We start from the raw sequence: 16779 nt of genomic DNA, 5'->3' as shown, positions 1-16779 counted from the left end.
CTTATACTAAACATGGTTCCTTTAAAAGCAATATGCCAGGAAGTAGGAGGGCAAGCCAGGCGATCCCTAATTATGAACATCATGTCATGCCTATTCTGCGTTTAACAGAATTACAATGGTATCATAACCTAAGACTTGGGAGTTAACACATCAAAAGATCTAATCTCTGCCTAGCATTAGAACAGACAGACTCTTAAGACAGGCTGGTGCAGTGGCTCAAGCCTGTAATCCCAGCACTTTGGGAGGCCGAGACGGGCGGATCACAAGGTCAGGAGATCGAGACCATCCTGGCTAACATGGTGAAACCCCGTCTCTACTAAAAAATACAAAAAAAAAAAAACCAGCCGGGCGACATGGCGGGCGCCTGTAGTGCCAGCTACTCGGGAGGCTGAGGCAGGAGAATGGCGTAAACCCGGGAGGCGGAGCTTGCAGTGAGCTGAGATCCGGCCACTGCACTCCAGCCTGGGTGACAGCAAGACTCCGTCTCAGAAAAAAAAAAAAAAAAAAAAGACAGGCTGACTTCACTTTTTGGATGGTAAAGTCAAAGGATTGAGCTCTGTTTAACCTTTTGAATTTTGAACTTTTACCTAATGGTGAGATGATAAAGGAGTTTAGAAAGTAGATTTAGGTCTGACCTCACCTGATAAGGAAAAATGTTTGATTTTGTACATGATTTCTTTTAAGAGGCCAGATTTGGAAAGTAGGTGTAAGCCAGACATGGTATTCAACAGAGAAAAATGAGGACCAGTTATGAAAGCTTTAGAATAATTTTATATTGATGGAATGGAATCAATCCAAAGAACACACTGTTAAATACATAACTGATCTTTTGCTGCCTTGATCAATGTAATTGTCATGATTGTCTTTCCCGAATTAAAGAACCGAACCACAGCCTGATGAGAGACTGAGTTACAGCACGTTATGTTTATTGGCTGGAAATAAACGCATCCAGTACTCCTAAGAGCAGTGCTCACTCCATCCCTGGCTTTGCCAGCCTTGTTGTCTACTTCCCTTAGATTCCTGAGTGTGACTTCGTAAGATGTATGTGGGACTCTAACGTCAAGGTTGCTGTTTTTGTTGATGTTCACTTTCCTACAGCCTTGTGGGGTGTGCTGCTACTATGGAATTTCCTTGGAGGAGTGGCTTCGGCTTCAGACCCAGTGTCCTGGAAGTTACTTGGTTTAGCACAGCATTGTTACCTGATAGATGATCTGAGATGGTGGACCACAGTCTGAAGGCATAGAAATACTATCTATTTTATTATAAAGTCCAGGCCAGGAAAGAAATAGAGGATATTGATAATTAGGCCTCTGCCCTGTGGGAGCTGTTTTTCTACGCATTCCAAAAATACTTGAGTGCTTGTGAGGTGTATAGTACTGAAGTAGGGATTTCAAAGAAGACGGGGCTGCAAAGGGGTTTGTGATCTGTTGGGATGTTGAAGTAAGCCATACTTGGGAGAAGTTCAACAGTGCAAGGTGTTGTGTGGTTTAAAAGTTTATCTTTTACTCTGAGTACTCTGGCTGGGTATTCTGCTGCCATTTCAAACTCAGCCATGTTTCCATTTCAGTTCCCGATATCATAGTTTGCCTTGTCAGGGTCAGAACCTGTCGCGTCATTTTTTTCTCCTCTTCCTCAAATCCATCTGCTTTCATTATATCTCTTGTGTCTGCCCTTCCCTTCCATTCCTCCTTCAGGTACCCTCATTTCTGCCCCCCACTTACTACAGTTCTGAATTATAACAGGGGCTCATCTGGTCTCCCTGGCTCTACCCTCATCTATCTACAGAACACCACCCTGTTTATCTTCCTGGTGGAGGAACTTCCTGAAATAGATCAGCTTGCCTCAGAAACTGTCAGTAGCTCTCTGTGGCCTGCAGCAGGGTTTTTTGTTTTGTTTTGTTTTTTTGTTTTGTTTAACCTAACGTCTCTGACTGTAGACAGTACATGCCGCTTGAAATGCGATATAAAATGTTGTAAGCACACAACTTTTGCCAGGGTCACCAGCAGTCCCACGAGCCACAACAGATAAGAACAGCTAACCTGCAGGCCACGTCCAGCTCTCTGACTTGACTGTCAAGGCCTTCCCACCCCAGTCTGCCTTCCTTCTCACTACTTTCCCCTCCAGGCCCTAGTGGTGTGGGCCCTACTGTTTTCATGTTCTTGACCTCATTAGCTTTACTTGGTTTTTCCTGACTCTCACTACCCTACCACATTCATTAACTTAGAAAACAACTTAATAAATATACTCTCCTGTCAAAATTCCTTCTGCTTTCTTGCCTCGGTTCACCCATTCTCTCTTAATTCTTTCTGATGCTTTCTCTTTCAGTGCCCAGCTGGCAAATCCTAGCACATCCTTCCTTGGCTACTTTGTTTCAGAGTGATTTCTTTTCTTTCTAAACATATTTAGCTCTCCAGTTTTTGCCATTCGTTTGGTACATTGCCTTGAATTGTTAAATACATGCTTAACTCCTTGTATTTAATCTCCTACAATATATAACCTTACATATCATGGTAAAGAAGGAATTATTTTGCAAATTTATCTAAAATTTTTAAAACGATAAAATTTAAGCCTAATATATCGTTTAATAAATACGTTCACTTACTCTTCCCCAAACAGATTTCTTGGTTCTAGACTTAATATTTTTATGTTATCTTCATTGCCAGTTTTGTCTCTTTTTTTGAGACAGAGTCTCACTCTGTTGCCCAGGCTGGAGTCTAGTGGCACAGTCTTGGCTCACTGCAAACTCCACCTCCCGGGTTCCAGCGATTCTTGTGCCTCAGCCTCCCGAGTAGCTGGGATTATAGGAATGTGCCACCATACCCGGCTAATTTTTGTATTTTTAGTAGAGATGGGGTTTCACCATGTTGTACAGGCTGGTCTTGAACTCCTGATCTCAGGTGATCCGCCCCGCCTCCCAGAGTGCTGGAATTGCAGATGTGAGCCACCGCACCTGGCACATTGGCAGGTTTTTGTTTGTTTATTTGAGATGGAATCTTGCTCCGTTGCCCAGGCTGGAGTGCAATGGCACAATCTCGGCTCACTGCAGCATTGACCTCCCAGGTTCAAGCGATTCTCCTGCCTCAGCCTCCCGTATAGCTGGGACTGCAGGCACGCACCACCACACCTGGCTAATTTTTGTGTTTATTTATTTATTTATTTGAGACAGAGTCTTGCTCTGTCGCCCAGGCTGGAGTGCAGTGGTGCGATCTCGGCTCACTGAAATCTGCCTCCCGGGTTCACACCATTCTCCTGCCTCAGCCTCCCGAGTAGCTGGGACTATAGGTGCCCACCGCCACGCCTGGCTAATTTTTTGTATTTTTAGTAGACACGGGGTTTCACTGTGTTAGCCAGGATGGTGTTGATCTCCTGACCTCATGATCCGCCCACCTCGGCTTCCCAAAGTGCTGGGATTCCAAGAGTGAGCCACAGCACCCGGCCTAATTTTTTTTTTTTTTTTTTTTTTCTTAGTAGAGATGGGGTACATCATGTTGGCCAGGCTGTTCTCAAACTCCTGACCTCAAGTGGTCCACCCACCACGGCCTCCCAAAGTGCTGGGATTACAGGCATGAGCCACCGCATCCGTCCTTTTGTCAGTTTTATCTGATAATAACCTTATGACTCCTTTATTTTGCAAAATGAGAACATGGACCCTTTGATTAAGTTCTCCAGCCCCACCCCCAGTCAGCTATTTCATAACAAAGATGATAAGAATACATGCTTCCTTGCTGAGCACAGTGGCTCACACCTGTAATCCCAGCACTTTGGGAGGCCAAGGTGGGCGAATCATGAGGTCAGGAGATCGAGACCATCCTGGCTAACACAATGAAATTCGGTGTCTACTAAAAAATACAAAAAATTAGCCGGGTGTGGTGGCGGGCACCTGTATTCCCAGCTACTCAGGAGTCTGAGGCAGGAGAATGGCGTGAACCTGGGAGGCAGAGCTTGCAGTGAGTTGAGATGCACTCCAGACTGGACAACAGAGCAAGACTCCATCTCCAAAAAAAAAAAACTACATGCTTCCTTAATGTACTCTAAAATCAGCCGGGCGCAGTGGCTCCCACTTGTAATCCCAGCGCTTTGGGAGGCTGAGATGGGCAGATTGCTCGAGCCCAGAATTTCGAGACCAGCCTGGGTAACATGGCGAAACCCCATCTCAACAACAACAAAAAAATACAAAAATTAGCCAGATGTGGTGGCACACGCCTGTAGTCCCAGCTACTTGGGAAGCTGAGATGGGAGGAACTTGAGCCTGGGAGGTGGCAGTTGCAGTGAGCCATGATGGTGCCACTGCATTTACTCCAGCCTGGGTGACAGAGCAAGACCCTGTCTCAAGAATAAATAAATAAAAATAAAAATTTATTACAAAATCAAACTACATGACTTTGCCGTCTAACATAATGCGCATTTACATTTTATTTATTTATTTTTTATTTTTTATTTTTTTATTTATTTATTTTGAGACAGAGTCTTACTCTGACACCCAGGCTGAAGTGCAGTGGCGTGATCTCAGCTCACTGCAACCTCCGCCTCCTGCCTCCAAGCCATTCTCCTGCCTTAGCCTTCCAGGTGGCTGGAACTACAGGCATGCACCACCGCGCCCGGCTAATTTTTCTGTATTTTTAGTAGAGATGGAGTTTTACCATGCTGGCCAGGCTGGTCTCGAACTCCTGACCTCAAATGATCCGCCTGCCTCGCCCCCACAAAGTGCTGGGATTACAGACGTGAGCCACTGTACCCGGCCTACCAGGGCCGGGGTATTTTAAACTGGTACCAGTTTATTTTAAACTGGTATCATTGATCTTGAGTGAAAACTATCCCCCATTTGTATATGGTTTTTCAAAAGTGAAGGCCTATTTCTCCCTTTTTTGATTGTTGCTTTGTCAAAAAATGCCTGTACTATGAAGTCTAATCAGTGTGTTCTTCATGGAAAATTAACAGACAAACCATACGTATTCACTACTTCAGTATTCTCAGATAAAATTTATTTTATTGGCTGGGTGTGATGGCTCATGCCTGTAATCCCAGCACTTTGGGAGGCTGGGGTGGGCAGAATGCTTGAGCCCAGGAGTTGGAGCCCAACCTGGGCAACATGATTAAACCCTGTCTCTACAAAAAATATATATATATAAAAATTAGCCGAGTGTGTTCATGTGCACCTGTAGTTCCAGCTACTTGGGAGGCTGAGATAGGAGGATCATTTGGGCTCAAGAGATTGAGGCTGCAGTGAGCCAAGATCCCGCCACTGCACTCCAGCCTGGATGGCAGAGCAAGACCCTGTGTCAAAAATATATATATATATGGTGTTGAATTTAAACTCCTAGAAAAAAGTGTCATTTGTCACCTACACTTGAGATAGCCAGAACGGGGAGCAAGCTAGCGGGCAGCCTCCAGTACGAGACCAGTGCAAGGAGCCTGCTCCCCAGGAGCCTGGCCCCAGAGCAGAGTTTGCCGTGCCTGTGGGAACCTCCCCTCCATGCTGTAAGAGGGAAGGGAAAACTACAGACTCTTGAAACTGTGGTGAAATCATTAGATTCCAGCACCATCAGTCTCAGTCAGCTTCATTCTTCCTGCGTTCTGTAACATAGAGTGTTACTTGTGCTCCTCATTTCAGCAGTGTCCTTGGTTACTGGACCTTTTGCCACAGCCCTGCAAAACCTGGCCAAACTTGCACCAAGTTGATTATCCTGTGTTTCATATCTTGTTGAACATCTATGCATTTTAAAGTATTGGCCTGGTTAACTTTCTTGATGTTAACTTTTTGCCTTCCTGAGGAATGTATGAGGACTAGTTACCAGAATGGTTTCGTTTTGCAGGTCGCAAGAAGAGAATGCCTTCTAGATGCAAAATCACCTCCAAACCTGCTACCTTTCATGACTTGCCTGTTTTGGCCATCAGCTGCCTTAAACGTTAACAGCACATTTGAATGCCTTATTCTACAATGCAGCGTGTTTTCCTTCGCCTTTTTTACAGTTTGATGAATTACGTGCCTATGTAACCTGAACTGTGCCGACTCCACAAGACGATTATGTACTCTTCTAAGAAGATGCTGTTCTTCTGAGAGATACATTACTCTCTCCTTGGAATCTGTGGATTTGAAGATGGCTCCTGCCTTCTCACCTGGGAATCGGTGAAGTGTTGAGAAACTGCTGCAAGACAAACAAGACTCCAGTGGGGTGGTCAGTAGGAGAGCACGTTCAGAGGGAAGAGCCATCTCAACAGAATCACACCAAACATACTTTCAGGATGAATTTCTTATTTCTGCCATCTTTTGGAATAAATATTTTTCTCCTTTCTATGGAAATCTGGGTTCAGTGTTTGTAAAATTCACTTTTATAAGCTTTTCTATCGCTACATGATGCCTTTTTAAAAAATGATTTTGTAGTCTAAACTTAGGTTGGGTATATAAACCCTTCCATGTACCTTGAGATGCCTGAAAAGACTGGTAAGTGCTTTTCTTAATCATTCAGTAACCATTTGAGTGCCTGCTGCAGCCAAGGCACTGGAGGGATCAAAGATGTGTAAATTGGAGTCCCTGCAAGTTCAGAAGCTATTTGGAGAGATAAGGTTAGTATACACAGAACTGTAATATAAGGCTGTGTTGGAGCATTGTCCTTAGATGATAGCATGATGAGCAGGCCAAGGATATCTGCCAGCCCCAGAACAAGGCAGCAAATGCTCCTGAAATGGAACCATCACAGCGTCAGACACAGGACTGAAGAAGTCAAGAGTGATTAAAAAGCTAGGGACAGGAGACAGTAATTTTGTGTTTCAGTAGCAGGCATCTCGATATACTAATTTGAGGGCTTTATGACTTTCAAGAAATTAAAAATTAAAATGAACCTAAATTTTTACCAGCTCATGGCTTTTTGATAGCCAGCCAAGAATGGATTTCCTGTTTTGCAGTTTGTACTCTTCTATTCCTCCCAAACTGTCTGAACTCATTACTTTGCTATTCTTATGACCAAAGTGAGTTTCAAGTTGAAGTGACTCTCCTGCTCTCATTTCTTTTCATTCTTTACTTTTGTGCAGTCTGTTAGGCAACTCCATACTTTACATTTCCAGCAGGAGGGCCACATTAGCTAATTTAAAACATTGATGATTTAAAGTTGAAGGGGCCATGGTGATACAGGCTAACTCCATCATTTTATAGATCAGGAAGCTGAGCCCAGACAGGGAGAATTTCTCACCCAGCTTAATGCAGTTGGTCAGAGGCAGACAGGGGAGTAGGATCCATGTTTTCTTTCTTTCTTTTTTTTCTTGAGACAGAGTCTCGCTCTGTCGCCCAGGCTGGAGTGCAGTGGTGCGATCTCAGCTCCCTGCAACCTCTGCCTCCCGGGTTCAAGCAATGCTCCTGCTTCAGCCTCCCAAGTAGCTGGGATTACAGGCATGTGCCACCACCCCCGGCTATTTTCTGTATTTTTAGTAGAGACGGGGTTTCACCATGTTGGCCAGGCTGGTCTTGAACTCCTGACCTTGTGATCTACTCACCTCAGCCTCCCAAAGTGCTGGGATTACAGGTGTGGCCCACCGCGCCCAGCCAGGATCCATGTTTTCTAATTTTCACACTAGAGCACTTTTCACAGGCTACCCTGCCTCCCTCAGAGTTGCCTTGGCCAGGAGCCAACTCTGGGTCTCGGGGTGAGAGGGAAGAATTTGCCATTACAGATTACCAAGCTGTCTCTCACCAGAACAACTTACATGACCCTTAGTCAGTATTTGTCATCTAAGAAAGCAATGCTGGTGGTTACTGCGGCTACATAAAAGGATGCCACAGTCTTTGAGCTCTGATGGTGTGAGGAAGTGTGACTCCAATGCAGCTGTGTTTCCAGATTCTACAAGTCAAGCCCTGCAGCCCATCATCACTGGGGGTAGTCTGAAACCTTCCCCACTCCCACCCTACACTGCTTTCCAGCAGATTGCAAGGTTTTTGAAACAATGTTTTCCAAGTTGAGCCTCATGGTGCCTTCATGTGGCAGCACTTCCCTTGAGTGTGGCTTTTGTCTATCTTGAGTTGAGTTTATGCATCCGCTGACAGGGAGCCTGCCTAGGTTCGACACAGCAGATCTTAGCTGTGGGGCGCCTTCCGGCAGTGATGGAGGGTAGCTTTGGGGGGTTCTTCGCATTGGTTATCACAGTTTGGCGTGTTTTTAATTACATGGCACAGTTGAAGGCAGAAGCCATGACCCTGACTGATTCAGGGTTATGAGTTCTGCCTTGTTCTGTCAGTTGGTAGAGGTCCATTTTTTTTTTCAGAAGCTCCATTTGTCTTTTCTTTTTTTTTTTTTTTTTTTTTGAGATGGAGTCTCGCTCTGTCTACCAGGCTGGAATGCAGTGGCGCAATCTCGGCTCACTGGAATCTTCGTTTCCCGGGTTCACGCTGTTCTCCTGCCTCAGCCTCCCGAGTCGCTGGGACTACAGGCACCCACCACCACGCCTGGCTAATTTTATGTATTTTTAGTGGAGATGGCGTTTTACTGTGTTGGCCAGGCTGGTGTCGAACTCCTGACCTCAGGTTATCCACTTACCTTGGCCTCCCAAAGTGCTGGGATTATAGGAGTGAGCCACTGCGCCCTGCCATCATACTGTTGTTGAAATGAGGGAATGACGAAATCACCTCAGGTTTTGTGAGGGGAAATTCTGTAAGTCTCCTTTGCCCAGAAAGTCACTTTATCCTTGAGCCCTAGTGATCTCATTTATTAAATTCTTGAGAAGATTCAATGCCATTAATACATGAACCCAGACATATGTTCTCTCCTCACCTCACCCTTAATAATGGAACTATTTTCTTACAACATGATCAGGCATCTGAGATGGATGTTGGTGAATCATATTTTCCTAACCGTTCCCTTACTCCATCCAGTGTTTGTCAGGGCCCAGACTGGAAGGACCTCCATTTAGCCCTTTCAGAGGATACCGAAAATGTTCTGTGCTCCAGAGCCCTTCCAGGCGAACGCAATGTGGCCTCCTGGGACAATCACTAGATTAGCAGAAGTCCTAGGTTTGCCATCTTACTCCATCACTTGCTAGCTGTGTAACGGGGCAGATCATTTAATTTCTGACTCTCAGTGTTTTCATCTGTAAAACAGGGATAATGCGTGCCTTTTCTACTATATGAGGTTGTTACCAAATGAAATTTTGGCGGGGAAGATGATTTGTGAATTATAATAATACATCAAGAGTATTTTCCAAATGACCAAATCCCCAAGGTGCATTGACAGTACTGTTAAGATAGGACCCAGAGAGGGGCTGGGCGCGGTGACTCACACCTGTAATCCCAGCACTTTGGGAGGCTGAGGCAGGTGGATCACGAGGTCAGGAGATGGAGACCATTCTGGCTAACACAGTCTCTACTAAAAATACAAAAAAGTAGCCGGGCATGGTGGCGGACACCTGTAGTCCCAGCCACTCGGGAGGCTGAGGCAGGAGAATTGCTTGAACCCGGGAGGTGAAGGTTGCAGTGAGCTGAGATCGGGCCACTGCACTCCAGCCTGGGTGACAGAGCAAGACTCCGTCTCAAAAAAAAAAAAAGATAGGACCCAGAGGGAGAGCCAAGTGATTTTTTTTTTCTACGTAAGATTACACTGGGTTTTTTGTGTTTTGTTTGAGACAGAATTTTGCTCTTGTTTGCCCACGCTGGAGTGCAATGGCGTGATCTCGGCTCTGCAGCCTCCACCACCCAGGTTCAAGCAGTTCTGCCTCAGCCTCCCGAGCAGGTGGGATTATAGTCGCCTGCCGCCACGCCCGGCTAACTTTTTGTATTTTTGGTAGAGACGGGTTTTCACCATGTTGGCCAGGGTGGTCTTGAACTCCTGATCTCAGATGATCCGCCCCCCTTGACCTCCCAAAGCGCTGAGATTACAGGTGTGAGCTACTGTGCCTAGCCTATGGTTACACTTTTGATTAGTCATTTGTACCTGGAGGTAGAGGTTTACAGAAAAATAAAAGGCACCCTTATTAGGCCCCCAGGCCTGAGTTCAGAACCAGAGCCTAAGTGGCTGGACCACACCTTTTCTGCCCTTCCAGGTTCTACCAACTCTTACACCAGGATGGAAGTATTTCTGGCATGATTTTGAAGATGAAGTGTGAGGATTGATTGGTTTCTTTTAGCACCGTTTTTGTTGTTTTCTTTAAACATGTAATGATGTCTAGACATGCGTCACTACCCCAACTTAATATTTTATCTTTTCTTTGACGTTGCTTCAAAAGTAGCACCTTTTTGTTTAGCCTTTTTTTTTTTTTTTTTTTTTAAGCAATGGTAGGTGTTTGGTCATGCTGAAGTAAATTTAGAATTTGAGAAATGATTTAAAATTGTTGCCAAGAATCATGAAAAATCTGGCAAGAGTTAACTGCTCCTTTATTAACATAAATTATATTTTAAAATATGTGTCTACACATTTTAGAACAGTTTCATACTCCCATCCTCTATGCAAAAATTCTTTTTGGTTTGGGAGAACATATGTGTTTAATATGGAGATGGAGGCCAGGCACGATGGCTCACACCTGTAATTCCAGCACTTTGGGAGGCCAGGGCTGGCAGATCACCTGAGGTCGGGAGTTCAAGACCAGCCTGACCAACATGGAGAAACCCCATCTCTACTAAAAATACAAAATTAGCCGGGTATGATGACACATGCCTGTGATCCCAGCTATTTGGGAGGCTGAGGCAGGAGAATCGCTTGAACTCAGGAGGCAGAGGTTGCAGTGAGCCAAGATGGTGCCATTGCACTGCAGCCTGAGCAACAAGAGCTAAACTCCACCTCAAAAAAAAAAAAATTAGTCCACTATGGTGGTGGGTGCCTATGATTCCAGCTACTAGGGAGGCTGAGGCAGGTGAATTGCTTGAACCTGGGAGGTGGAGGCTGCAGTGAGCCAAGATCGCGCCACTGCACTCCAGTCTGGGCAATGCAGTGAGACTCCATCTCAAAAACAACAACAAAAAAAATGGAGATGGAGACTACAGCAACGTTACGTGTTATTTTTCCCGTGGCCCTTTTATTTCAACTTTCTCTCAAGAGTTAAGTGGATGAAATTAATTGCAGAAAATTCATAATTTTCAAAGGAAAGCACAACATAAAACATTATTGTAAAGAATGCTTATCACAGTACAGTTAACTAGAAATAACCTAATGCCGACATAAGGAGCTGTTTAAATCATGTTGCTGCATCCAAATGAAGTAAAATCAATTTTGTTTTCAAAATATATGCCTAGAAAAGAGAACAAAATTACTAGCGTTGCTTGCCTCTAGATGGTAATTACAAGTCATCTTATTTTTTGTTTTCCTTTTCAGCATTTTTTCCAATGAAAATGTAATAGTGCAGTAAAAAGAAACAATAGAAGTTACCTTAATAGCAAAAGGTAATGGTCAGAATATTATGTTACAGGAAAAAAACAAAAACAAAAAAACCCAGAATTTCTATACACAGAAAAAAGCCTGGTAGGGAACAGACCAAGATGTCAAATGTGATTATGTCTTTTACAATATTGTGTCTTCCAAATTTTCCATAAACGGCATGTATTACTTTTATAATCAGGAAGAAAAAAGTATATTTTTGAGGGCATAATTGTCAGAAGTGTTAGTACTTCCTTCAAATATAATTTAGTGCACACATAGACACATTTTATTCAGGGTCGGGGAAATGAAGTCAGCTAGATTTATTAAAACACTGAAGCTACTATGAATCAATGAAAATCAGTGAGTTCACACAGAAATTGTGATCGTTTTCATTGTGCAGGACAGAGCACTGATCATTCCGTGTATAAAACTCTAACCTTTTATATAGGTGCTCACAGTGACTGCAGGGGGAGATGAAAAGGGAGCATTGATTTTGATTCTTCCCACACAGAAAAGTGGAAGCCTAGGGTATCAATGCTCTGGGGTCCCACACCGGTTAGAAAAAGCCCCACTGTTCTTCCATGCCCAGCTGCTCCAAGCAAAGCTTTCATTCAGGCTGCCCTTGCTTCAGTTAGAATCCCATCTCAGTGAAATGTATTGGCCCTCTTTTCCCAACTCCCACTGCCCCCAAGCCATCTCCAAAAGAAGGGGGTATTCCAGTAGCTGAGGATGCTCAGCAGCTAATACTGACCCCCCGCATGAATCCAATCAAGATTCCATTTCTGTCAGGACGTTGACATGGTTTCCCTGGTTTCTTTGCACTGTCCACAGTGTGGTACTACTGTGGGTTGCCACTCCAAAACAGAACAAGCAGAGCAGATATTTTGTCAAAGTAAGCCTGTATTTGAGGAAGGGTAAGTTAAGAAGCTAAGTGTGACTTTGTCCAAGCTGCAGACGCTTTTCAACAACAGGTTGAAAAAGTAGTTCAGCCAGATTCAACCAGGTTGCACAGGTATTTTCAGCTTCTGTTTTTTGTCCTGATATTAGCTGCTTGAGCAAAAAGACTCAGCAACCTGACCTCCTACAGCCTAGAGTTTAGCAAGGAAGAGAATTCAACAGTAATGATGAATGGTTATTTATGCTACACCAGTGCTTCTCAAATGGTAATGTACAGATTGCCTGGGGATTGTGTTTTAACAGATTCTGATTAAATCAAGATGGGAGCAATGATTCTGTATTTCCAACAAGCTCCCAGGTACTGCTGGTGCTTCTGGTGAGTGTACCACAGGGAGCAAGGTGCTGTATGTTAGGGAAATACAGGTTTCTAGGTAAGAGTGAGCCCTAGAAACATTAAACTTGTGGTGGGAGGAAGGGTTATTGAAGGAAGTGACCTTTAAGGGTAAACCCCAAGGATGAGTAAGAGCAGAGAGGATCGGGCACAGTGGCTCACACCTGTAATCCCAGCACTTTTGGAAGGCCGAGACGGGAGGATCACCTGAGGTCAGGAGTTTGAGACCAGCTTGGCTAACATGGCGAAACCCCGTCTCCACCAAAAGTACAAAAATTAGCCAGGCGTGGTGGTGTGCGCCTGTAATCCCAGCTACTCAGGAGGTGAGGCAGGAGAATCGCTTGTATCTGGGAGGCAGAGGTTGTAGTGAGTCGAGGTCACGCCACTGCACTCTAATCTGGGGGACAGAGTGGGACTCCATCTCAAAAAAATTTTTTTAAATTTAAAAAGAGCTTAGCAGAGAGGAGTGTCTGAGGTATTTCCAGTAGACCTGTGAAATTGTTGCAGAGGTCCGGGAGAGGTAGGTGTCCCGGAGTGTGGTAATGGAAATGAATTAGGAGAGGTAGCTACAATGGGGCCATAATTATTAGTTCATACACATAAACTTCAGTGAGTGAGTGGTTATGTGGAGGCAATAAGGGACAGGGAGGAGTTGAGAATTACACCAGGTTCCCACTGAGTGATGGAGCCCTTTACTAGGATGGAGGCACAGGGGATACAACAAGCTTGTTATAGCCTGATGGATTCTTCTTGCCTGCTGCCCAGAAATGCCAATGCACTGAAAACAGCTGAAGTGTTGCAGCAGAGAAACAATTTAATAATCAAAATGCCAGTCAAGCAGAAGGACTGGAAATCATTCTCAAATCTGCCTCCCCGAAAATTCAGAGGCTAGAGATTTTATTTTATATTTTATATTTTATTTTATGTTATTTTATTTTATTTTTGAGGCAGATTCTCGCTCTGTCACCAGGCTGGAGTACAGTGGCGCAAATCTCAGCTCACTGCTACCGCTGCTTCCTGGGTTCAAGCGATTCTCCTGCCTCAGCCTCCCAAGTAGCTGGGATTACAGGCGCATGCCACCGCACCCAGCTAATTTTTGTATTTTTAGTAGAGATGGGGTTTCACCATGTTGGCCAGGATGGTCTTGATCTCTTGACCTCGTGATCCGCCGACCTCGGCCTCCCAAAGTGCTGCAATTACAGGCGTGAGCCACTGCACCCCGCTGAGGCTAGAGGTTTTTTTGTTTGTTTGTTTGTTTTGAAACGGAGTCTTTCTCTGTCACCCAGGCTGGAGTGCAGTGGCGCGATCTCAGCTCACTGCTCCTGGGTTCACCCCATTCTCCTGCCTCTGCCTCCAGAGTAGCTGAGACTACAGGTGCCTGCCACCATGCCTGGCTAATTTTTTTGTATTTTTAGTACAGACGGGATTTTACTGTTAGCCAGGATGGTCTCGATCTCCTGACCTCGTGATCCGCCCGCCTCAGCCTCCCAAAGTGCTGGGATTACAGGCGTGAGCTACCAGGCCTGGCCCACTGAGGCTAGAGTTTTTAAAGGAAAGCTGGGTGGGCAGGTGGCTAGGGAATAGGGAATGCTGACTGAGTTGGGGATGAAATCATAAAGGGTTGACGTTGTCCTTCTTGTACTAAGTCAGTTCCTGGGTGGGGGCCACGAGACCACTTGGGTCAGTTTCTTGGTTATAGGTTACCCATCTGAGTGGCGCCAGCTGGTCCATCAAAATACAAGGTCTGAAAGATACCTCAAACACCAGTCTTAGGTTCTACAGTAGTGACGTTATCTATAGGAGCAACTGGGCAGGTTGTGACCTCTTGTGACCTCTAGCTACATGACTCCTGAACCATAATTCTGACCTTGCGGCTAATCTGTTAGTTTTATGAAGGCAGTTTGGTCCCTGTGTGATGAAGGGATTCACTATCTTTGTTTTAAAGTTAAACTATAAACTAAATTCCTCCCATAGTTTTCTTGCCCTACACCCAGGAATGAGCAAAGACGGTTAGCTGGTGAGGTTAGAAGCAAGATGGAGTCAGCAATGCTGGATTTCTGTCACTATCATAATATTTGCAAAGGTGGTGTCAAGCTTAGGGACACAGTGGAGTCCAGCTGTGGACAAAGAGTTTCAGGAACCTGAGGTGTCCATGCAGGGACACCCCCAGTGGACAATTGTTATTTGGGCCTGGAGGTTAAGAAGGACCAGGCTGGAGGTTAGAATGTGGGCACTAATGCAGAGATAATGGAAGCTGTGGGTGTGGATAAGGGCCAGGAAGAATGTGTGTAGAGTGAGAGAAGAGGCTGTTTAAGCTGCAGGCCTGAGGAGCACCCACTCTTAAGGGGTGGGCAAGGAAAGAGGAGGACTCTATAAGGGGCAGCCATTGTAAATGGCCCTGGTTTGGATAGCTGTCGGCACCACCATCGCCCCCAGCTTATTAAGTATTTTACATACATTATCCTAGAAGTAAGTGGAACACATCTTGTCCCTCTTTTATAGCTGGAAAAACAGATCAACAGTACATCAAACCTACTGTCATTCCAACAGCTTGGCTACCCTTCAGCTGGTACGTTTACAGGGACTCCACCCTGCCCTCACTCAACCGACAGCCAAGCTGCCCATTTCTGAGATTCTAGGAGCGGCTTACAGCCGGGTTTTTTTTTTTTTTCCTACTTTTTCTTCATTGTTATCAGTCCTATGGCTAACAATAATACCTAACACATAGCAGTTCCACATACAGATGTTACTTTTTTTTTTTATTTTTTGAGACGTAGTTCCTCTCCTGTCACCCAGGCTGGAGTGTAATGGCATGATCTCGGCTCACTATAGCCTCCACCTCTGAGGTTGAAGTGATTCTCCTGCCTCAGCTTCCCAGGTTGTTGAGATTACAGGCATGCGCCACCATGCCCAGCTAATTTTTGTATTTTTAGTAGAGATGGGGTTTCACCATGTTGGCCAAGCTGGTCTCAAACTCCCAACCTCAAGTGATCCACCTGCCTTGGCCTCCCAAACTGCTGGGATTACAGGCGTGAGCCACCACACCCGGACCACAGATGTTATTCTTAATGTTTTACATATTTTAACTTGTTTAATCCTCACAATGACCCTATTAAATATATTTATTATCTTCATTTATAGATGAAGAAATTGAGGCCCAATGTTCCAAGCTGTTATCAAAAGACCAAATTATAACAAACTAGTTTAAAGATTTCAATTGGCTTTATTTGCAATTCTAGAATCAGGCAACACTTCATTCCATAAAACTGAGTGAGTTCCAAAGAGCTAAGGAGAAGGGCTTGGCTTTATACACAGAGGGGCTGAAGAAAGCAGAAGGAAGGAAGAGAGCATATTAGTTACTTTTAGACAGAACAATAGAAATGTAACTGGTTAGTAACATTGAGTAACTTCAGGCTACCTTTTTTGTTTAAGGATCAAACAGAGGAACTTCCCTTATCATACTGATTGAAGATTGGAACTGGCCTCCTTGGGAAATTGGCTGTTGTTGTCTGTCTCTCCTGATTTCTTGCAAGGTCAGAAAACTCTTTAGGTTTGGTGATCTGGAACTTTAACATGGCTGACTCCATTTTGATTTTTAGGCTGGTCTGTTGGGGCCTAGTGCAGGAGCTTATTCTAAAACAATGGCCTCCTATAATAGTTTATTGAACAGTGTTAATTAGAGGAAACGGGGTTTAAACCTAGGGGAGTCCGACTTTAGGGTTCAGGGCTGTCACTGAGGCTCCATTTTTCTGAGGTAAAATTCCTCACCTTACCCACTGATGATGGTCTTGTAGTCTTAGCTTCTTGGCCACACTTTCAACCTTTCAGTGCCTATAGTTGTTCCTAGCCCTGGAAGGTCACATGGTTCTTATAATACCTTCCGTTGCCAATAGCTTTCTGAAAATAAGGCCAGAGGCCATTTGGAGAATCCTAAACCTGCTGCCTCGGAATGGGCAGGGTCTTGTGCTTCTCAATGTCCTCAGAATGAATTTCCTGCCATCCCTGGGATTCCAACTCCCCTCTCTCCCCAGCTCCCCACAAGACAGGGTTGGAATTGCTAATGCCCTGCCTTTGGGACAGACTATCAGACCCAAAGGTAGTTCTTTGTGTTTGTTTTGTTTTGTTTTGTTTTCCGGTGACACGTCAATGCCCTTATGC

The 16779-nt window shown here is 44.7% G+C and overlaps 1 protein-coding gene across 2 annotated transcripts in view; it reads left to right on the top strand.

The window, feature by feature from the left end:
- Window positions 1–6303, top strand: part of ATP6V0E1 (ATPase H+ transporting V0 subunit e1) — a 46583-nt gene extending 40280 nt beyond the window's left edge. Inside the window, exon 4 of one of the 2 annotated variants that reach the window (XM_023218951.1) lies at window positions 5971–6303. The gene's annotated coding sequence lies outside the window, so the exon portion shown is untranslated. Of the gene's footprint in view, window positions 1–5813 lie in introns of both variants that reach the window. The other variant, XM_023218950.1, reaches the window with a different exon arrangement.
- Window positions 6304–16779: the final 10476 nt, after the last annotated feature.

This window comes from Piliocolobus tephrosceles, chromosome 4 (assembly GCF_002776525.5).
Source record: "Piliocolobus tephrosceles isolate RC106 chromosome 4, ASM277652v3, whole genome shotgun sequence".
Classification (NCBI taxonomy): Eukaryota; Metazoa; Chordata; class Mammalia; order Primates; family Cercopithecidae; genus Piliocolobus; species Piliocolobus tephrosceles.
Note: the sequence above shows the minus strand (reverse complement) of the source record. Positions and strands in the feature narration are given on the sequence as shown.